This window comes from Oryza brachyantha, chromosome 3 (genome assembly GCF_000231095.2).
Source record: "Oryza brachyantha chromosome 3, ObraRS2, whole genome shotgun sequence".
In the NCBI taxonomy this organism is placed as follows: Eukaryota; Viridiplantae; Streptophyta; class Magnoliopsida; order Poales; family Poaceae; genus Oryza; species Oryza brachyantha.
This window is the reverse complement of record NC_023165.2, coordinates 5733774-5756005: the sequence shown is the minus strand read 5'-3', so window position 1 is coordinate 5756005 and position 22232 is coordinate 5733774. Positions and strand designations below refer to the sequence as shown.

The 22232-nt window shown below is 39.6% G+C and overlaps 1 long non-coding RNA gene across 1 annotated transcript; it reads right to left on the bottom strand.

Moving 5' to 3' along the window:
- Positions 1-14517: 14517 nt before the first annotated feature.
- Positions 14518-17945, bottom strand: LOC107303967. Its single transcript, XR_001549987.1, has 2 exons — positions 17687-17945; positions 14518-14815 (listed from the first exon to the last, which is right to left on the bottom strand). It is a non-coding gene; the product is annotated as an uncharacterized LOC107303967 (long non-coding RNA).
- Positions 17946-22232: the final 4287 nt, after the last annotated feature.

Genomic DNA, 22232 nt, shown 5'->3' with positions numbered 1-22232 from the left:
TTTTTGAATAAGACGAAGAATCAAATGTAAATCAATTAGTTAACGACGTCAAACAAAAAACAGAGAGAATAACACATATGTTATCAAAATGCTAGCATTGCTAATACTTTGCCATAATTTGGGTTTGTCAGTATTTTTGTTCAGCAACCACCTATGGCATTCATGTAACATATGTTACTCTATTCAATTTAACAGTCCTACATAGACTTAGACATTCCGAGCATTAAATAGATGAATGCATATATTTTATATAAATATTAATAATTATTAGCATCCGTGTGAATATATATAGAAAAAATAAAACACGCATAATATTATATTTTATTTCCAGATAAATGGTCAAATAGCAACCGCCTTAGCTTCTAGAAACCCCGCCGACGTACTCCCCCGAGTTACCACCCGTGACCTGTGAAAAACCATAAGCCGGCTTGGCTATGCTGCACCTGCATGGTCCACGATGTCATTTTCTTTTTACAGCCAGCCGAGTAAGGAAAACGGGCATGAGATCACCTCCGATGAATATCTATAAGCTATTAATAAAATATACTATATAATTTAAAGAGATAAAAGCTATCTCATAGTCTCTTACGTCTCTTTTAATATCAGGTGAGAATGAATTGTACGATCAAATTATTTTCTAAGAGTTAGACCATTAAAAAATTATCTTTTAAAATACTTAAAGATAATATGTTATCTTTGTTTGTTGGAGGTGGCCGGACACCTACCGTCCCACCGATACATTTCCATCGGTTCGGCACACTAGAAACAAAACGATGCGAAAGCGGCCTTGATGTGGCCGCGCGCGAGGGACGTGGGGGAGGGGAGAAGGCGAGGGAGTGATGACCTCCGGCTCCGGCTCCGGAGCGGGGGAGAGAGCAGAAGAGAAGACGGGGGATGCGACCAAGCACCCGTGCGGGTGGCTCCGCCCACTCATGGTGCGACATGTGTAAAGCCAGATCGTGATGTGACTCCCCGGTGTGCCCCTACGGCTGGCCACACGTGTGGGGATGTGTCATCCTGGTCGTGCCGTTGAAAGGGGCCGCCTTTCCTTTCCTTTTTCTCCTTTCACTTCGTTGGAGCGGCCAAAGTGCGTTGCAGCTTGGTGGAAAAATTAACCATTTGTCGCTCTTACAAGCGCAACTAATTTAACCCATATGTCATAGACACATGAGAGTGGCAAAAAGTTAAGGCCATTCGTAAGAGTGGCAAATAGTTAAATGCCCCCTGCTTGGTTGTGGAGCCTATCAGTCAGGCAGAGTGGTTCTTAACCCCGTCTTTTCTTTTTGTCTTAAGGCAAAATTTGAATTTTGACCTTAAATTTAAAATTCATTTTAGAATTTTTTTCATCGTAACGCATTTTTCAGCCATTGGCTTTAGATCGCTAGGAATACATATATCAAATTATTATACATAAATTATTTTTTATTTATAAATATGTCGATCACCCCTATTTGGTTGGGATTGGGGAGAATCGACCGTAAGGACCTATTCATATGGGAGAGTTTTAACCTATTTTAATAGGAAATGGGAGGAATTAGAATCTGTACCCACATCGATATGTAGAAATTTTTCAAGAGGTTTGAGTGGGTGGAGATTTTCCTATGTTTTCTCTCTACAATTTAAAGGAAATAATCTTTTTTATTTTCCTATATTTCATCCCTACCATTCGAGATACTTTTACAACAATCAAATTCTTTGTCTTTCTCCAAACCAAATAGTCCCTAAAATGGTCAGATGCATGGCCTGCTGTTTTCGTAAATACTACTACGTATTTCTGACGTTCCCAAAAACTTATCACCTTCGTTTGAAGTTTATTATAAAAAAACTTGTTACTCTAGAGTACTATTGATCACATTAATCATCCTTATCTAAAATTTTCTTATCTTCCTATTTTTATCACACATCATTTAATATGGGGGTATATTTTTCTCTAACAACCTAGAACGAGTAATGGAGGTATACAGTACCGATCAAAGTTACTCCTCTAGGTGTGTTCTATTTAAGTCTTTTGATAGGTGCCACCTCTTGATCAAAGTTATAGATGCTAATAGATAGTTCGATTTGAGGTCATATATGGTGATCGTGGCACATTTAGTGCCTATAACAACACATGAGAAACCTTATGAATATTACTAGATGGTGTAAAGTGCTTACTAAGTGCATTCACAATACGTTATATACTACGTATCATGTATCTGTAATGGGCAGCATTCAAGTCATTAGGATTATCACTCACTATAGTGACTTTAGTTGTTACAGATGAATTCCCCTTCCAGGCACCAAAAGGTGGTAAGGATTGACTGAGCCGTCACAAATGATTGTTTTGAGCCATTACCTACAAGGGATCTGTGCTACTGATCATCTCTAGTGCGAATTTTTGTCTACCCGGTAAAAACGGTATACGTGGTTTGTTAAGTTCCACGCTAGTGTTAATTAATTTTCATATTTACTCAACGTAACGAATTTCATTAGGGCGGAGCAAATCGGCGGTGTAGCCTTCCACTGCACTGGAACCGAGATCGTCTGCAGTTCCACCTGGCAGTCTTGTAGTACTGTAGTGCAGCAGAGGATGCAAACTCGCTGCCCTGCGTCTTCCTCCCCGCTTAAGAACAACAAGAAGCAAAAAAATTCTTCGATCCTCGTGACGCACGGGTGGTCGTACAAATCAGTTCGGTATGACTCGACTGGCGAGAGGCTGATTGATCTCACTTCGATCTCGTCTGACCGATATGATAGCTCGCTGCCCGTGCACTCTCTGATCCTTGATTCCAGGCCGGCCGGTCAGCGTGACGAGACGGGCGATCGACAAAGCTTCGGCCGGAATTGCGCCATCCAATATGCCAATCCGAGCGGCAGTAGGGACGCGACTCAGACTCGACGCGACCTGACAAGTGACAGTGACGCCGGCCGGCCGGCCGGCTGGCCGGCAGGCTCGACCGTCAAACCCGGGCTCGACCTATCGACAGATCGTAGACGATCTCATCCGGTTCGTGACAGATATGGCTACCGCTGTGGCTGTCGTGGACAAGTCCTCGCTGCTCTCCGTCAAAATTTGTCATTTTTTTAATAGTAGGGATGACGATTAAAGTAGTATTTTTAATTTTCTAATAGTAGTTTTGTAATAATATTATTTTAAACGAGCGATAAATTTAGAATTGTCCGTTACTATTTTGAATGTCACCATGGCACAATGACACGTACTCTCTCCGGTCATTATTAAATGACGTTTAGGAAAAAAATAGCTACATTTAACTTAATCTGATTGTCCTAAACGCCATATATTAAAAACTGGAGGTAGTAACACACTACATATCCCGGTCGAAAGGACGCTCAAATGCATATATCTTACCAAGTGGCTGTTTGGATCCAGAGACTTTTTTAGTCTCTCGTCATATCGAATGTTTGGACGTTAATTAAAAATATTAAATATAGACTGATAATAAAACTAATGGCATAAATAAAGACTATTTCATTAGACAAATTTTTTAAGTCTAATTAATCCACGATTAGCAAATGTTTACTGTAGCATCACATTCGCTAATCATGGACTAATTAGGCTCAATAGATTCGTCTCGCAAAATAGTCCATAGTATGGGGTGGGTTTTATTAATAGTCTATATTTAACACTTCTAATTAATGTCCAAACATTCGATGTTACATGTCCTAAATAAAAGTTTGGAGGATCCAAACATCCCCTAAGGCTGTATCTTTTTACCATGATTTCTCTTTGATTTTTAGGTGCGATTACTGAACTACTAATCGATCGATGTATTATTTATTTATTTGTATATATATATATAAGTTCATACTCTCATATTTTTAAAATAGATTTTTAGCTTTATAACCTTTACTAGTATTTTTATTGTTTATAATAATAATAATAATAATAATAAGCTTTCGTCCTCATCTTCATCCATAAGAAGACTTTACTACCTCCACCAATTTGTCACTAGTACTGCTTAGTTTCATGTAGTACTAGACTTATGTTTCGATCTTTATGAAGGTTTAAACATAAACGATTTTCTGATTTTGTAATAGCTATTAAGGATGTGTTTTTTACAAGCAAAGATGAAAACTATTAACCATAATCTATTTTTATAGCTATTTGTTGGTATAAACAATAAAATGTTAAAAAATCTATCCAATAAAGGTTTGATGATAAACTTCTATATAGAAAAATTTTATAAAAGATACGTCGTTTAACAGTTTGGGAAGCGTATGTAAAAGATAAGAAAAAACCAAGAATAATTTAAAGAGAAGAACACCGTCTTAACGGCTACTAAAAAATAAAAATATATTTTATAAATGTGAGATTATAAGCTTTTATATAGAAATATTTTATAAATAACACATCATTTAGTAGTTCTAGAAGCACGTGTGTGAAAAAAGGAAAAAGCCTAGAATAAACTTAACAGAAGAAGAAAACCGACTATAGTTTGTAGTCAAACTAACCGGCGCAGTGGATCTGTTGGTATCCACCCCAATAGCCGGAGCGAAACAACCATGATGAGATCGACGTAAAGAGATGTTGCACGCATTATCATATACAAAAGAAGGGATGATAATGTGTTGTATCGGACATGAGTATAGCAAATCTATATCTGATCCGATATCCATCTTAATTTACTTATTTAATAAATATCTGATAGTATTGACGAGTATAATTTAAGTACATATACATGTATGTTATATGTACATGTATGTTATATGAATACCGGAGGAGTTTCACATGGGTAATACATCACTCTATCTGTTTTAAAATGAAGCTATTTATGTTCCAAAATAAAGCTATTTCTTTGTCTATCTTATTATTTCAACCAATTAATCATAACCATGCTTCATTTATTACTTCACCTACATTTTCTTCTCAGTCAACCACAACCATTCTTCAAAATCCTTCTCACCTACTTTCTTAATCCACGTGCCCCCTAGAAATAGCTATTTTTTTTGAAATGAATGGAGCAACAAATAGATAATTTAACAAAAAGTAACATACTAACTGATAAATAGTAAAATTAACACCAAAGGTTTAAAATAGCAACATAAAGTATCCTAAAACTAGCATAATTTTACCAAGAGTAAGATTTTAATATGTCAATAAAAATAAAAAAGGTACTAGAGAATGACCAAAGTCAATCTCCACGTGCACAGCGGGTTTAGCATGTTTTACCAACGGCCAAAGTATTAACTCAGTTACAACTCACTGGGCTTTTGGATCACGGGGCAGACATACACACGAATAAAAAAAACTATGCTTATATTTATTGGATCGGGTACCCACATATACACATATCTATGAGTTAAATTGTCATCCCTAATTCAAATGTATTGATTTCAAGATAGTATAGCCCATACCTGGCTCAACCCCTTTCAGGCCATGCTTCAGAATCTATACGTATCCGGGGATTGCTCTAGCTTTCTAGCGGTATCTCGCTCAGCTGGGCATATGAGGTATGGGCTAGTCCTTAATTACCTTTACGTGGGCAGGTGCAGCACGATGAGTTCTAAAACTGTCAGCTCAACCATGTTAGGATAGAAAGGGTACTATTACGAAATCATTAGTACTCCTACCTACTAGGAATAATAAGATAGAAGTGCTTGGCAATATGATCTTTCGAGATGCTCGAGGGTGATTTGATTGTTTTTTCCAGTTTACTTATGTGTGGGTTATTTTTTTTGTGTAGCTCAGTTTTCTCTATTCTGTTTTTTTTTCTCATGTTGAATCATGCACCAATGCCCATCGGTTTTTTGGGTGGGGTAATTTTGCTCGCTCTATGTGTGAGGAACTATTAGAGAGGTAAGCGGATGGACGACTTTCTTTGCTTGGAATAGTAGATATACATGATTTCTATTAGTGGTTAAGCTAATATAACACTGATTCAGAAACATAGGTGACAGTTGATAACCCTCTTCTATAACAAGTATCACCAAGGGCGGATCCAGCAGTGGAAAGGAAAAGGGCCTGGGGCTCCAGCCCCTCTACACGCTGGATCCTACATGGAAAATAGAGGAGAGGGGAGGGGAGGGGGAGAAGAGGAAAAGAAAGAAAAGAAGAGGGAGAGGGTACTGGAAGAAGAAGAAGTAACCAGCCTCTCAGCCTTTGGATCCTGGATCCTCTACTGGGTTCACTGTCGTTAGAGATTAGTGATCGGTGATATGGTACGCTAGCTATAGTGGTTTATCATAGTGACAAATTATGGATGACAGGTTTCTCATTGATTAGCTTCACAACGACATCATAAACGTGTCTATAACGGCTCAACTATATGTGGTAATGTTTCGGTTTTTTAAAGAGAAAATGCTAAACGACATGTTTGCAAGCGAAAAATAATTTGTGAATAATTTTATATATGTTTTCTTAGCAATATAAAAGTTAAGGATAAAAATATAAAATACGATAATTAAAAAGACTTCAAATCAACTCTAGATTTAGGTTGAAAATTTAAATTTTGGTTTGTAAACATAAGCGGAAAATTTAAATTTTGGTTTGTAAACGTAAGCGGAAGAGAAAAGATGAGTAGGTATATGAACCGTTATAGATATGTAGCATGTACACCCATGGTCTTTTATATACACCTGTTATATATATGACAACACAATAATGTTGTTTCTTCGTCGTCTAGGATGCCCTTTTGTTTTGAATATTTAACGATGATATGAAATGTTGAATTATGCATAATGTCATTTTATTTCGTAACGTAAAAGTAGAAATGACCTTGATTTACAAAAGCAACTAAAACCAATTTTTTTGGGCTAGCTTAGGAACCCAGACTTTTTTGGTTTCCTAATCAAGTTCAAAAAAAAATCAAACTGGATTTTAGTTGTGGAAAAAATTGATCGGATTTCATCTATAGTCAACAATTTTCTAAAGGGTTTTCATCCAAAAACGCACCCTTTGTTTTGTGAATCCTGGAAACGGCAATCACATCCTGGGGCGGTTTCTAAGAGTGTTTTTTTTCATATTAAATGAATAACATTTTGTTGAATGAGACACCGATGATCGCTATAATCATGTTGACAGGCTACTCTAGTCTCTTCTGGTGAATATTTCGCCATTAAAGCCAGAAAAGTAGTGCCAGGTAATGCGATCTGGAGGCTCGAGGTGATAGTATTAAGCTTTCATCTAGCTGGCAAACTATAACAGCTTGGAATTTAATTTTTTTAAAAAGCACAGCGTGCGTTAAAAATATGCCAATAAAAAGTCAAAAAACACTCAATCGAGAACCATACGGTCTATGCCGACGGGGAAACGTCTTACAGTACTGACTTAAAGGCTTCTTTTAGAGGCTAGAGCCCTCTGAAATTTATTCTGATATTTTCAAATTAGGAGTCATGCTATGCGGGATTATGGGATTTGTACCTCCAAAAAATTGCAAAAGAACCACTAGCTCTTGTGTAGTTTAAAAATACTCCCCTGTATAAAACATATGTTTTGGGTTTCTTCTAATTAATTCCAAACCTATGATTCGTCGAATAGAAAATTATTATACATGTACTGGTCTTCCTCATCCTAGGTCATATGCACGTACTCTTCCCGTTTCACCATGTAAAGCGTTCTGGTTAGCTAGGTTCATAAACATATATACAAATTATATGTATTCATCAATAGATAAATTTAAGCAGGTCTTACGATATAAAACGATTGGAAGAATATTTTTGCATCCACCGTAGCGCACTCTAAGTGCTCTCTTCTCCTAAATATGTAAGTATTAATGCTATTTATTTTAGAAAAATAAGGAAGTAGGAGAATGTCAAATCATAGTACAAAATAAGATGATTTGGGGGAGAAACTAGTTCAAAAGTGGTGGTTGGAAGAATAGACAGCTCCCTTCATCGGAAAATACAACCATTTATAGAGATTAAGAGAGTATATGAAATGATTCAAAGAATGCTCTAATTAGTTGATAAGAATGTAGGTGGAAAAATGAGAATGTTTGTCATTTGGTTGAGATGGCATTCTAGGATAAATTATAAGGGGTAAAATAATTCATTCTCGAATGGAAGGATAATACACACGGTGTTAAATGGGGAATAAATTAGTATGGATAGAGCATAAATTTTTATCTTGGGACAGTAGAATCATTTATACTTTTTAACAAAACAAGAGGATAAAATGACTTAGGTCTTTTTTAGTTTTTTTTCTAAAAACATCACATCAAATCTTTGGACACATAAATAAAACGTTAAACATAGATGAAAAAAAACTAATTGCACAGTTAGGAGGGAAATCGTGAGACAAATTATTTAAGCCTAATTAATGTATGATGAGCCATAAGTGCTACAGTAAACCACATGCGTTAATGATAGATTAATTAGGCTCAACAAATTCCTCTTGCGATTTCTAGGCGAGCTAGAAATTCATTTTTTTCATTTATATCATCAAACGTCTTTCAATATCTGGTTAAATATCTAATGTGACATGAAAATATTTTCTTCTCACTAAGGACTTGTTTAGTCCCAAAATTTTTCTCCAAAAACATTACATCGAATTTTTGGACACCTAAATAAAGCATTAAACATAGATGAACCAAAAAACTAATTACACAGTTATGAAAGAAATCTTGAGACAAATCTTTTGAGCCTAATTAGCCCATGATTAGTCATAAGTGCTACAGTAACCAACATATGCTAATGACGGATTAATTAGGCTCAAAAGATTCGTCTTGCGGTTTCCAGGCTAGCCGTGAAATTCGTTTTTTCATTCGTGTCCGAAAACCCCTTCCGACATCCGACCAAATATTTGATGTGACACTTCTCCTAAAAATTTTCTCAATCTAAACACCACTTAACTAACGGGACCTTTTATTTATTTGCACAGAGAGTGTACTTTGAAAGAGCTTGTCGGTAGAAAAAAAAAGAAGTGGATTCTTTCCGAGCCACGTGCAAGGTTGAAAATAGGCTAGGTGGCTGGATACCTGGAAGTAAACACACACCTACCCACCCCGTACAATTCTACCTATTATTTTAAGGTAGTGCGTAATCCAACTTAGCAATAGTTTCAGAATTAATATAAGAAATTAAAACCCTCACATGCTTATAATCACACAAATAGTTGAGTCGTTGCTAAGCTAGCCGTGTATCCTCCTGTTTGGCCCTTTTATGGCGAACAGTACGTAGTAACATGTTCGATGGTCAACGGTTGGGGAACTAGACCCGATCATAGGACGACAAACGGTGCGAATCAGGTTTCCCCCATGCGCCGGTCACATGCACATTGACATCTCAACTAGTGGAATACTACTAGCAACAGGAGTAGTACTATTCGCGAATCGTTGCACGTAGTAGCTGCCTGGCTACGTACAGTACACCCGGCCGGCCGGGTCACCATGGACTGGCTTCAACTCTGGTACAGGTTATAGATTCTTCACCTGCTATTTCGGCGATGGACTTCACGTGCTTAAAAGAAAAGTTGCAGTACGTACCACAGTGCGTTTTGTGTCAACAGCTCAGAGCGTGCAGGTGTAGGCGGTACGATCAAGGACAGCATTGTGGTACCCAACTCACGTCAACGTTTGTGGTTGGGCCTTGACGGAGAGAAGAAGAGGACAGACAATCAGACATTGATCATCAGGTTCAAGTCAACAATTAACGCCCAATGTGTATGAAGAGATTATGAGAGCCGCAAGCCTCTTTTACTCGCTCGCCCATGCATGCATGCATCCTCCGATCTACTAGCAGAGATCCGATGGGCTCCCGCTACAGGGTAGGCAAAGGCAGGTACGTCGTTGCGGGTGCATGGTGGGCAAGGGGGGGAAACAGTAGTTTATGTTGCCGCTATGCGTCGGTCGTATGGCTCACCATATCACGTCGCCCTCCGCCGCTGACGCGCGCGTGTGAGGTGGCGAGCCCCGCGACCGCACGCGCGCGTAGCGTACACGCACGGGAGGGATTTCCCCGGTGGGACGTCGGTCCGACGCGCGCGATTCCCCCCAGCCCGCGAACACCGCGACGTCGAGGCGGATCGACCGATGGATGGATGGATGGGCACAGCCACAGGAAAGGAGGCGGCCCCGCCAGGGCGGAAGCCGACGCGCGCGGCGGAAAGCGACGGCGGGGCGGCCTCCGCGGAGGGATCCTGTGTGCGCGCGTGCGTGCGCACGGACGGACGTACGCGGGGGGGCGCGCGGATGACACGAGATTCTGCGTATCTCGCGGGCCGCCGGGGGGGTCGGACGTATTAGCTGGCTGCATGCCCGGGCGCAGCGGTGGCTTTCAATTTAAGGCGCAGCTGGTCCTGACCTGCTGCGTATACACATACTGCTTATCATTGGCGCTGGGCCCTCGCGTCGAGTCGATCGAGTAGAGCGGGTGCGTGTGCCCATCTCGATCGGTGTCCGAAGCCGGCCTTGCCTTTAGCTACATCGACAATTAAGACTGCACAGCTGCACCCCCACTGTTCAAAGGACTCGCGACCGATCGATGCTGTACGTACGTGCCGATCGATTGGATTGGGTGGTGCATGCACAGCACAGCCACACGCACAGGCACAGGCCGTCTGCACAGTGCGCGTGCGTGCGTGGCCGATCGTGCCTCTCATGATCTCGTCCGGCCTCCGCGCCTCAATCGGATCGATCTGGCTTCGTCCATGCTGCCGCCTCTGCTGGGGACGCTACTTCAACTGTTGGATAATAGAATCGCTCGGTTTCATATGTGCTAGTGGCACTGGGCTACTGGTACTGATTTTGTTCCTTGCCACTGTTCACTGTTCCATCGGCAGGCGAGATCGATCAGCCGGTGGCCTTGGACTATTTGGCGGCACAGCTTTAGATCATACTTGCTACTCAATTACTACAGTATCCATGTATGACCACTGCAGCATATATCATTATGCTTGTACTGTGTACATGCACGCATTGATATCGATAAAGTTAATTTGCACAGTGCCATGCGCAGGATGGCTAAAGAAAGCGTTTGACCAGAAAGGAGGCATGCATTGCATGGGCTACACACCTTTGCATCATTTCTGACGACCACCAAACCCCCCGTTCTGCTCGTCTTAATCGATCGAGTGGTTCTGTCCTTGCAGCAATATACTATGGTCCTTTCAGCATATAGAACAATCAGGAAGACAAGAACAGAGATCTTGCTTTCAAATTAAACATCGTGTAATCAACCAAAACCTACACTTAAAAAAAGGAAAACAATTCAATAATCACTGTTCAGGTAATTAAGGACTGGTGATGTCTGACCAGGTTTTCTGGAGCTCTGTCTGATAAAAAGCTATTTAAAAAGAGATATATACTTGAAAAGAAATCACTGATTACTGTTCAAGTAATTTAACACGCACTGTGTACGCTGACCAGCTTTTCTGGAGCTCTGTGTGATATATATAGTAACAAGTAACGGGATATAGGCTCCGCGAGATGCGTACCTAATTGTGCGATTGAACCATGATTTGACCTGATTTTACTAGAAGACATGTCGGCAATCCAGCGCCAACTATCAACAGGTTAAAGAGGAGGGAGAAAATAGAATAGCAAGTGTCGGGGAAAGATGTAGTGATGTTGCTCGAGGACATGATGAATGTGCATGAACAAAGATGATGCTGAGGGGGTAGGAAAAAGAAGGGCTCCATAGATTAGGCTATGGATTTTTTACCCAAAAATGCTAATGCAAGTGCACAAGGATGTGTCGATTGCTCAACAGACAAATAGGTTCTTTTGATCAAAGGGCAACTCGATGAGCTTACCATCCGATTAGTTTATTGCTAATGTGCACAACAAGTGACCAGGTTAAGAAGAAAAGCAAGCTTAGACGAGTTTACTTTAGTGCGAGCTGAAGTGTGCAGATCGGGTTGCGTCTGCGGCTTGCGACCTCAGGCCTCAAAAGGCCACTGCCATCATTGGGTGCAGGCACTTGTCATGACCCCCTCTGGTCCTAATTCTGCAACTTAGCATTTCCATTGGGCACTCGCTCGTGCGGCACAAATGCTCCAGCTTTTGGCTAATATTCGCGCGCGGCATAGGAGATGGTAGCTTTCAGCTCGGAGGAAGAACACGCAAACGCAGGGGCTCTTCAGACAGCGAAAGCCACAAATTGTCACCGGCTGGGTGGTGGTCAATGACACACCGATATTGTTGTTGTGTGCTGAGGAAATTTGCGAGTCGGGAAGGAAGGATATGGTAACCTAGGAGGAGGCGCTCGTGCAACGCCGCCCAGAAACCTTACGTGGCTCTGCGTGGTGCAGGCCTTTCTGATAAAAGATGAAAGGGTCCTGGCGCTTTTCGGCCCACCTTGTGGAAGCGTGGGGGTGGTGGGCACATTGCCCAACTAGACGACCCTCTCAAATCCAAAGTAATATACTACTATGTACTAGTGGCCGAGGTGGTTCCATTCATTCATCAAACGGATGAAAAGCGTGGCGGAATGTGGGTGTGCAAAGCTATCTAGATGCAATGGAGTACACATACATACATACCCTGCTGGAGTGCTGGTTGCTGCTGCTGCTGCTTGACAGATTGGAATGTATGTACACCCACACGGAGGCAGCAGGTCAATTACGGAAGCACTCGAGAGATGGATTGTGCAAAGGAGCATCAAAGCATGTGCTGGAATTTTTTTGAGTGGGTGCTCGGCGGCGGGCTTTAGATATTTGCTCCTGTCCATTTTATTTTCTGACGGAACTGCGTCCGGATCGATGGTCAGGCCTCCGTGCTTCCCTCGGTGGATGGCGAACCTACCTATCCACTCGTGGTAAAAATCTTACGGCCACGGATTGCCTCGACACCGGGGTCACATGAGGTTTTTCTTTTCGTACTAATTATAACTCGCCACCGAAATGAAAACGACGGTGGTTTCCCAGACTCGGGCGACGTGGCGACGCGCGCGGCAACCAATCGACCGGCCGGGCGGGCTGGTGGCGCCGCTGGGTTTGATGGGAGGGTGGCATCGTCGAGATGGCAACCGATCAGTTCGGCCTCCGCCTGGTGCTCCCGCGGATAACGCATCCATCCGCCCCGGCGTCCTACGTTCCGATCATGGCACAGAGCTTGCTCCGAGTCGGCTGAAAACGGAGCGGATAGTCTCCGTTCGCTCTGAAAAAAAACGGATACGGAGGTAGCTCGGAGCGGATATTTTTTGGATAATCCGAATACGGATAATTTTCTTCGGATACAAATACGAATACGGTATGACAATTTTCGACGGATACGGATATTTCGACAGATATCCGAAGATTATAATGAGCGGATATCCACGAACACCTGAAATCAGTTTAGCCCACTTGATTTCAGCTCTAGCCCATCAACCAATTTACTACAAATTGTTTTTTGCTATTAAACTATTAATATTTGTTGAACTCATTATGTGCTATGTGGTAAACTTATGTCACTTATCTGTTAACCGTAAAATTAAATGTAACGTGTTTAATCTATGATAAGACCTAAAATGACAATTTTCCTGATTAAGTTAGCTATATATATGTGGTGTTATTTGTCTTTATGAATGGTTTGAGTGGTTTGTATGTTCTGAGAAATATTTAATTTCGTATCCGTGTTCGACTACATCCGATCCTTATTCGTATTCGAGATAATTCGTATTTGTTTCCGTATTCGAGATATTCGTATCCGTTTCGTATCCAACTAAAAATATAGAAACAAATACGATACGTGCGTTATCCATCCGTATTCGCTTCGTTTTCAGCCCTACATTCGACAAGAGCTGAGCTCAGATCAGCGCACAGTATGTATATCAGTGGTGATAGGCCGAACCATGGATGATGATGCTGCCGCCGCTGCTGATGATCTTATCCCCTCATCAGCAGACGGCAGGCGAGGCGCCTCTGGTAGCCAGACAGTGCGCCTGAACTAACCTGTTTCTGACCTGATAGCTAATGTAAGTTATCCTGGCACAGTGGCGGCTATGCTTTTTTATCCCCAGGTCACTCGAGCTCAAGGAACGCTGCCAGCAGGCTGTACAGATGGCCAGACGGCAGAAGCGGTTCATATAGGAAGTGTACTCCGTATTGAAGGTTTATAGGCCGACAATATCCTTGATTGAACAACTATGCACAGGTTGCAGCACACCTGAGAATTGCAAAGACTTTTGAGAAGCAGAAAACGGAGTCTGGTTAATATTATTATTCCAAAAGCATGTGTATATTCTCAGGATTGTGACACCACAAACTGTAGCCCTGTAGAACAGAATCTACACAGACGCAAAGAAAGTTATCTGAATCATACGGTGTCCATATTCACACCCGGTATGCCAAGAACAGGCAGAGCTTCACTTGGCACACTGAACAAAAGTTAATTTCCCCGCAAAAAAGGGAGATAATTACAAGTGATTCAATAATTGACTAGATATTCACATTGCTGCATCAACAACGAGCAAACGAATGACAACAAACACGCATAGATCTCCAGAGATTCATTGTCAGAAATTTCTAAAGATAGCATTACCTTTTGAAGGCAAAGTTCGAAAAAGATGGGCAAAAACTGACACAATGGTGTTGGTGCATATGTATGTGCATGCACCCAACCATAATAGGTAATACATACAGACATTTTGGGTGTAAACTGAGCTGCCTGTAAATTGAGTAAAGCAGGTAATTTCCTATTTGCAGTTGTGGAGTTTTTACTAAAATGTTACAAGATATCAAAAAGATATTCACATCGACAAAGGTAACAACAATCTCCTTTCTCTTTTCCTCTTCAGCCTTCTATGCCTAGATATTTTGAGACTTACTGGAAGGAAGATGCCAAAAGATACAAAGATGGCTGAAAGTCTGAACCATCTCAAGTAAAGGGCAACATAGCAGGATACCATAAGAAAACAAAAGAAGATGGCATAGAAGAGAGCAACCTTGAGATCCCGCCTGCAATATAAAGGATCATGGATTTAAGAGCAATTAAAAAGGCCTCAGAAGTCAAAAGAGCAGAAACAAGATAGCAACAACCAACAGATTATAGATTGTGCTAACCAAAATGAAAATCAGCTAGGACTTCCAGCTGTGAATAGCTTCACAAGCTATAGTATCCTCTATCAGTTTCATTAGAAAACAAGCAACATGCTTACTGTATACAGAGCTCATTTGCATTAATAATGCCACTTTCAGTTTGCTAGCACGTTGTTTTCACTATAAACTGGATGTATCCTTTATTCACTCCAGCACAAGCTAAGTTTAGACATTATTACAAATTTGCCTAATATAATACCGTTCAGGACAGTGAATGATATGATAAAATGAAATCCTCTGTTGTAGTTGAAGGCATTCATTACCAATTTGTCTTGTAGTTTCATTAGTTACACAATTAGTTTTGATGAAGGCTACAGGGAATAAATCAGAATAGGTTTTGAACGGTTCAACACAAAGCATAGTTTATGTTAGCACTACAACTACAAACTATTTTTTTAAAGACAGTTATGAGTCTTAATGCAGTACCACAGGTGTAATCAGTTATTTATAAATATGACAGTAATGCTGTACAGAAAAATTTAAGAACTGGCCAGTAGGTCTTCCTCAGATAACTTTAAGTAAATCCATATAATCAGAAAACAGAGTACAAAGCAAAGTAGAATACCAAGGTTCTAAAAATCAGTAACCGGTATTCATCCAGCCACCTTCCTCATATTGGCCACCTACCTAGTGTACTCTGTTAATGTATTTCATTTTACCATATCAATATGGCCTACCTAGACAGTAGCCTAACCGCACAGTTATGAGCACCCGTTCCCTTTATGTAGCCTAATAAACTCGTTTATAGAATACTGTAGTTTAAAGTCAACATTGGCTTGCTCCTACAAGGCTGGCACCCACTATGTTTTGGATATGCATTTATGTAGAGACATGTATCATTACAGCTAAATTCAAATATTCAACTGCAGCACTTTCATGACTGCCTAAAGAAAGTATTGCAAGACAAATAAAAGTAAGGCTTTGGCATGATAGACTACAACAAATAGTGGGTAAAAAGAATCTGTTCAAAATCAGAACATAAACATACTACCTCTACTATTAGTTTTTCATCACTAGTCCTAAACCTTGGACACTGTGAGCTTCTTTTGTCTTTTGTTTTAGGTTCTTCAAGGTCATAGGTTCATGTTAATAAATATTGTCTGTAAGGCCAAAAATCAAGCGATCAACTTGTTATTGAACTTTGGTAATCATGACTCAATGTTTTTGTAGTACTAAAGGAAATATAATTGTTGTAACCAATGGAAAAAACGAACAATAGAATAAATAAACAAAATAAAAGAATCACCTCCCAACCTTTTCTTTAATAGAGCATCGACTTCTTTCATTCTTATAAGGAATATTGCTACCAACTGGACCAAGCCTGCCTAATTCCATCAGTTGTATTGACATACTGATTCCTGCTTAGTTCCTTCAACTATAAATTATTTGAGGACAGGTGCTAGACAAACAATGTGTTTCGCTTTAATTGATCATCAATTATCCAGTGGCTGTCATGTAAGCCTTCCAACTGGCCTGGCAGATGCCATGCAGACAATCCATGTTACTTGAAGTATGAGATGGCAGGTCATGATATGTTGTGATCAATAAACTTAAAAGTTAAAACATGATAACCCATACCATCTTAACACTTCGCTGTTAGTAGTATAATAATTCAGTACATATGATGGATAAAGTTCTAAACTTATGCAGTGCTTCCTGCTTGCTAGGCATATACCTGAATCTAGGCATAACTGGATGACCTGATGACCAGTAAAAGTCAAACTTGAGCAAACTGAGCTTGGCCTGCCCAAGGTAGAATGGTAGATGCGCTTTGCAGGGCTTGAGACCAGGTTTAGGGATAGTACAGGTTCTAAGTGCGAAGCCTGCTAGCAACCAGGCCTTATTGTTTTGGGCAATTTTGTCAAACCTGGGCCTACACCAGGTAGCGTAGATGAAAGAATCCAAATGCACAGCAGGCATGAGTTTTGCTCGGGTATAGGAAACTACAACTAGCTGAGAGTATTCAGTTTTTTTCCTTGGTTCATTCACAGATTGTTGTCTTCGGCTAATAATAAAACTAAAGACACCATACCATGCATCGTTTATTCTTGAATGTGCTTGTTGTTTGTTCAAGTACTCCATTGGCTATGGTTATGGATTCATGGGAATGGACAAACTGGTGCATAATTAAGCTGTTTTATCCAAATATACCAACAGAACACAATAGCTATGGTAACACCCACATACACACAAAGGAGGCCTTGTCTTAGAGCCCTGCAGATGATGCATCCAGCACCTTGCCATCGAAGAGATATTATATTTCCAATCTTTTCAACAATCCTAGACTCAAAAGTCAAAACAGATCTCTTACTAGGGAGTAGAGACCTCGAAATTCTAACTTTTATAAAGACATTGTGCCTTCAGTTGAGTGTACAGCCAATTAGTCATGAAGTTTATTATTTTCATGCGGTAAATTTATACACACTCAAACATATAGCATACTGTGTCCCACCAATACAAAGGAGACTAAAAATCCCTTCTTATTGTCCGCTGTTACAGTCAGAAACTAACCAAGAAATAACATACAGATCATCCAATATCACATGATCAAGAAGCACACGGAAGGACAAAAAGCTTCTATATTTGCCGGCCAAACGAATCTGATTTGCTCATTACACTGAATCTAGAGAGACCGCCCCCCAAAAAGGAGCCATTCGATTGAAAGCCTAAACAGAGCGCCGCACCAGATCTTAGCAGAAACAAGAAGCCAAGAAGATGCGGGGACCTGACCTGGAGGCGATGTGAGGGTTGGGCGAGAAGACGGCGAGGGCGGCAGAGTAGGACTGGGCCGACCGGATCTGGTGCTCTCTCAGCTGCTCCACCAGCTTCGCTCGAGTGATCATCTCCTCTCCCCGCCACCGCTCCCGATTCACCCGAGGGCACGTTTGCTAGAACTCCCTGGAATTGGCGGAGGGAAGACAAGAACAAGAGGAAAGGACGAAGTGCGAAGAGGAGGGATTGGAGGAGGAAGAGGAGACTCGCGATGCATCGTTCGTTGTTCCACAGTTCTACTGTTGCCGCGCTCGCAACACCACAGGATCGGAGATCAACGACTGGGATTGCATTTTGGGGTTGTTTGCCAAAAGGTAAATTTTGGATGCGCACGAGATCATTTATTTATTTCTCCCGATTACAGACGGACATATCACAAGACACGTAACATAAATATATAAGCACAAAATGATTTAATTTATTTTATAAATAAATTATGACATTAACCATATAAATTACTACCTCCGTCTCATAATAATTTCATTTTTCGATTTATATGTCCAAAGTTTAACCATTTGTCTTATTTAAAAAATTTGTAAAAAAACTTTAAAAAATTAGTCACGTGTAATATTCATGTTTTAACATCGAGTAACCATAAAAATATTAATCACAAAAAAATTTAAATAAGACGAAGAGTCAAAACATTGTATCTAAAAATTAAAAAATAAACTTAATATGGGATGAAGGTAGTATGATACTCACATCATATGATCTATGCACGTAAACTAGACACTAAAATATGAACAGATCATATATAAAAGACATGACGAATATATAACGAGTGTTCTGAATTTGTTGCTGATCGTGTTGATGAGGAATCGCGCGCACCAGAGGACCGACGCACAGTATCGGATGTTGTCATTAGCGCGTAGCTCTCGAGCGTAGAGGTAGACGAGTCATTGTAGAAGATTAGCGAGCAGTCTCACAACGTGCTACCTAAAAACCTTATTGGCGCCTTCTTCGGGTGCAGGACGTCGAATGCGAAGGTTCCGGAGACCTGCTCTCCCGATCGCCAGTGCACACTGGTGAGCGGGACAGAGTAGACTACAATCGACAACACAGTACAGAGGAGGAGACAAAAATCTAGATTGCTTTTTTGTTTTTTTTTATGTGACGAGGCGGTGGCTCGATACATATATATATATATATATATATATATATATATATATATATATATATATATATATATATATATATAGATGTAACATGTGATTAGGACGTCCGTCTTATCTCTACTTCATGTAACTGAACATTATAAATCGCATGTATCTTATATGGGCTCCACACCGCATCGTTGCATGCACCAGAATATTCAGATTTAAAAAACCGAATTGCAGCAAAACAAAACCGCAAAAGATAGTTGTGTGCGCGTGTATTTCACTTGTTCTTTCCACCACACATATCTCAAATAGCTAGGATACAATCCCCTTGTAAAGAGGTCCCTTTTCTAAAATAAATAAGGTGGTACTAAATTTTCTCACATGCCGTCATATAAGGTGGTCTTTCGTGATTTTTCATAGAATTAATCTTCATATGATCCAAGACCCATATATTAATTCAGCAACATCACACTCGCACACTTCGAATATGTCCCTTAACAAATGTTCAAAGACGAAAACCAGTGGTATATTCCTAATCTCCCTAAAACTCTATTAAAAACTCACTTGCGTGTGCGCATATTGAAGTGCAATAGGATAGGAACCCCGATGATTGGAGTTGTGCACACATAACTCTAGTATCATACTACAATGCGATAATTATAAGAAGTCTCGCCTGACTAAATGGGATATTGCCTATTAACCAAAGGAACAAGAACAAGCTGACCTTGGTATTCAAAATACTGGTGCACAAAATCAATGTTTATTAAGTAAATAGTTTTTTAATCTGATTAATGAGGATGCTATTTAATATAATTAACTTAGGCCCCGTTCGGCAAGGCATGTAAGTTAGCTAGTTCATCCGTTTTTCACATGCACGTTTCCTGAGCTGCTAAACGGGGTAGTTTTTGGAAAAATTTAGAAAAGTTGTTTTAAAAAGTCAGATTAATCTATTTTATATTTTTTATAATTAATAATTAATTAATCATGTACTAATATATTACTATGTTTTCCGTGTTGGATAACTACCGAATACGGCCTTAGGAGGGAGTATATTATGAATCATGATATAGCACAAGTAAAAAAAAGATCTTCAGACTCATTTTGGTCGGGGCTCATGAAAGTTAAAAGGAAGGGCTTTTTTATCGTCTTTGAAGAGTATCTCAAGGTACCAAGAATTTTAGTATAAATTATTGGTACCTTAAGATACAAAGTAACTTAAGGTACTACACATTTTACACTTAAAAAGTGTGGTACCTGGAGATACTTTTCCAGGAACGGTAAAAAAGCTCTAAAAGAAAAGCATTTTTCTCATTAGGAGGTAACATGAGGTATCACTGGTTTCTACGTAAAATTACCATTTTACGTAGAAAACAGTGGTACCTCATGGTACGTACTCAAGAATGATAAAATTGCTCTATAAGAAAAGTTCTTAAGTGTGGTAAAAGATTTCATTATTAAAGATGGGAAACGAGTTGGATTCTGGGATCACAGTGGATTTGTAATGCCTCTTGCAAGGAACAATATACTTCTTTATACAACATTATTCGTAAAAAGAACGCATTTGTGGCATCCGTGTTTAGTTCTATACCACTTGAAGCTTCAGTGTCTTAGAATCTTGCTTTATTGCATACTTTGGTCGCTAAAATTTCTAGATGGAATCTTCACCAAAATGATTATTTTCTGTTCGTACAGTGTATTGGTCAATAATCAACTTATATTTGGCTGTGTACGTCCCTTTGGATATAGAGGCCAGATTTTTAATCTATTATCTAAAAATAATCAACTTATATAGAGAGAAATAAGGTGATTTGGAAACTAAAAATATCTCTTAAATTAAAATCTTACTTTGGTATGTATGTAAATGAGTTATTTTAAGCAAGAATAATTTAGCAAACATGAACAGGAATGGTAGTACAAAATGTCATTTTTAATGCATAATGAATCTATCCGACATCTGTCTTTGACTACCGTACTGCTAATTTTCTGTCCAACATGTGTTTTTTTTACTACCGCATTACTAATTTTCTTTGAAGGACTGTACATGTTTCCTTTAACAATAATCCACCTTTCACATATGTTAGGGAGTTGACTACATGGCTGTGATTTTAGAAAAAAAAATGTATGCTAGTAGAGGCATTTGGCTCTTTGTCTTAAAAATGATATGTTTTTTTACATCATAACAACTAAATCTTACATCCAGATGTTTTTAGGGCAACTTACTGGTTTCGATTATGAGCCCTACTATAAAGTGTGATGATGATAAGGAGCTTATCCTTACAGCATGTCATAGTTTAGAGACTATGGTTATGCATATTTTCACCATCTTTGGATGTAGATTTAGTAATAGGTTATCTTTTTAACTATGTTTCTCCTTTAGTTTGGTGTTATCCGTTTGTATTTTGTCATCTTTAAACTTCGGAAGGTTGATAGATCAAAGTCTGTAATAAGTAGTTGGAACTTCTTTTGAAGTAAAGACCAGATGGTTTCATCAATTATCTAAAAAAGCAAAAACAAGGAGGGGTTTTTTACATACCTATGAGTTACTTTTAAGTGCTTCTGTGTTTTTATTTTGAACTCTTCTACACATATTTTCTTATTTTCTTAGTTGACCACGAATAGGCAATTTAATTTTTTTTAAAAAATGATTATGGATGTGTTCGGAAGAGGGTGTTGGGGCAGAGAAGATGATCATGCAAAATGAGATATCATATTAGGGAATGATTAATTAAATACAGACTATTCTAACCTTGGAAAATGGTTTAATATAATTTTTTAAAAGAAACTTTTAGATAAATTCTTTTTACAAAGAAGCACATTTAGATCGGAAAAGTGCTCGCTGATTCCTAAAAGTACATCATTTCGAGTAAGCCTTTTGTAGTTCTTGTTCTTCCGAATTAGAGTCACCAAAGTGTTGTTTCTTGGCATGAAGGTTCTTCTGAGTTTCTTGACGACGAAATGCTTAATCATGTCTTCCCCGCCAAGACCTCGAATCTTATTGATGATTATCATGGGTTTGTACATCTCTCAAGGAGTATTATTGTTGTCCTATCATGAACCGACCAAGTTGTCCTTCCAACTACTTCAGTCTTGACTCCTTCAAGCCCGGAGAACTTTCATGAGCGAGTTAAAAATCACTCAAACCTCCTTGGTTTCCTCTAGTTGATCCAACTTATTGAATTCCAATAGACTCAAAGCACTTAATATAACACTAACGACATGAGTGTTCCAATGGTTCTTGCTTGATGTAAGGTTGTTGGTGTCCTCCAACACATCACACCATGTGCTCATAATCTTCCAGACACTAGGATACAGAGATGATAGATGTAATTTCATCTTGTGCTTCCAAGCGGACATATAAAGTTCCATAAAAAAAGAGTTCGCCTAGAAATGTATGGGTATGAGTT